At 37.3% G+C, this 2,326-nt stretch overlaps 1 protein-coding gene across 2 annotated transcripts in view; it reads right to left on the bottom strand.

Moving 5' to 3' along the window:
- The window catches only part of LOC107685932 (F-box/LRR-repeat protein 16-like), a 22,612-nt gene that overhangs the window by 4,184 nt on the left and 16,102 nt on the right, over positions 1–2,326 (bottom strand). The window lies entirely within an intron of this gene.

The raw sequence follows: 2,326 nt of genomic DNA on the forward strand, positions 1-2,326 counted from the left end.
ATTTCGATATAAGCCAAGAGGAGACTGGTTTTCCTTTGCTAAAGTAAGGAAAATTTGCTTCCTTTGCTTCTGTTAACAAACGTTTGTTTTCACGAGACTCGCCGGTGCATGCGCAGCACTGACCTCAGACGTCATCCGCCCGGAACTGCTTCCAGCGTACAACAGTGAGCGCAAGCTACATTAAAGTGATTATTACGTTTTGAATATGGATATTTTTCTTACAAAAACGCATCGATTCGCTACAGAAGGCCTTTGTTCACCCCCCGGAGCCGTGTGAGACACTTTTTTTTATGGATGGGCACATTTTAATTAAGTGCTTTTGGACTGAAGCAATGCAACACCCGCTGAGTGCCATGAAACAGCTTGAAAGATCAAAGACAATTTTTAATATAACTCTGACTGGATTCGTCTGAAAGAAGAAAGTAATATACACCTAGGATGACTTGAGGGTGAGTAATTTATGGGCTAATTTGCATTTTTGGGTGAACTAACCCTTTAATGAACATTCAGAGCATTATGCTGCAGCAGGGGTTTTCAAACAGTTCCTATAGCCTCCTTGGCAATGCACATTGTGCATGTCTCCCTTATTGGACAGACCTAGCTCCGGTAATGGAGTAATCTACTAAACAGCTGATGAGTTAATTCAACTGTATTAAATAAAGGAAACATCTAAAATGTGCAGTGCTTGAGAGGCTCCAGAAAAAGTTTGAAAACCCAGAACATTCCCATAATGTTAGCATATGGTTCCCACTTAGTTATTTCTTTGTAAATCAATTCCTAACATTGTTGGAATGTTGCAGGGAGGACTTTGAACTTATACACAACAATCTCTAATGGCTATTTTTTGTTTTCACCATAAAATAGCTTTCCCAAAAACGTTGCATGTTTTTTTTTTTACAACGTAATAAAACAAATACAGATAATTTCTCAGTGGTGAAATTTGTTCATAGAACATTATAATGACTGAGACTGCTGTCATACAGTATTCAGATATATCTAGAATGTGTCAAAATGCATTACACTGATAGCACACGTATATCATGGAAATGTCTATCTGACGTCTACATTTACATCTGCAAGATGTATTTTTTAGAGTGTGCTCATCTGGAATACATCTATAGGACGTTTCCTATCAGATGTCAAATCGATGTTTAGAAAATATCTTTAAGATGTTTATGATTCAGAATGTATGTAAAACTGACATCTTAAAGACGTTTATCAGATGTTTGTACACAGCAGATGCTTTCCAGATGAAGTGATCTTTAACAGACATCTTGCAGACATATGTGTGCTATCTGGGTATAGTTATCAGATGTATGTTATAAATCCAACTTAATCACTGAAAATATTAAACCATGGTTAAGCGTAAAGGGAAAAGCATATAGAAATCATAAATCCGTTGGCTTGCTTTTTTTACCTTTTACTTCTACTAGCTACTTATATACATAAGAGATGACATATTTATGTTTGTGATTTCAGTGAAAATTTTTGCTTAATGCACAGTACAGAGCAGAACGGAAAGGTTCTTCTGTGTCAGTATTCTTTCTTTAGGGCTTTTCACACTTGAAATAATTAAACCTGGGTCATTGTAAATCCCGGGTAAAGGAATTCTGGGGTTTCTTGTTTCACATTTCACAATTAGCCGGGGTTAACAATTAATCCTAGGTATTCATAAACTGACGTTTCACACTGTACAGTCCTAAACCCCAGGTTAACGTTCTTATTTGCATATTTGCGCAAATGCGACCTGTTTACGTAATGGTAAAGCTCCAGAGCTGGGTTTCATAACCCCGGTTAAAAAGCAGTGCAATTTACATGTGTGAAACGTTCCTTTAGCTGGGGTTAAAAGCAGAGAACGACGATAACCTGGGGTTAAGCGCAGTGTGAAAAGCCCTTTTAACCAAAGTTCAGTCAAACCAAAATTCAGAATCGATTCTGAGTTTAATTTTGAAACAGCTGCGCATTGTAGCAGATGTATGACATCTGCTTGTTGTCAGTTGCAGACAAAACAGCAAGTATACAAACTTTTGCAAAGTTCGGAATAGACATAGAAAATTATTCGGCGAATAATTTTTGAAATTATTCAACGCCGTTGTGAACGACCACGGTTTTATCTCGATGTTGCAGATGCTAACAGTGTTCGGTCTCAACTAGGGATGCTCCGATCCGCCTTTTTCACCTCCGATACCGATTCCGATACCTAGGGTTCAGTATTGGTCGATACCAATACCGATCCGATACCAGTGAAGTTTTTTTTTTTTTCATTTAAATAAATGTAGAATTTATATATCTCTGTGTGTGGAACTGATAATCATTCTTTCCAAAT

The sequence above is a fragment of the Sinocyclocheilus anshuiensis genome, unplaced genomic scaffold (genome assembly GCF_001515605.1).
Source record: "Sinocyclocheilus anshuiensis isolate Anshui unplaced genomic scaffold, SAMN03320099.WGS_v1.1 scaffold701, whole genome shotgun sequence".
NCBI lineage: Eukaryota > Metazoa > Chordata > Actinopteri > Cypriniformes > Cyprinidae > Sinocyclocheilus > Sinocyclocheilus anshuiensis.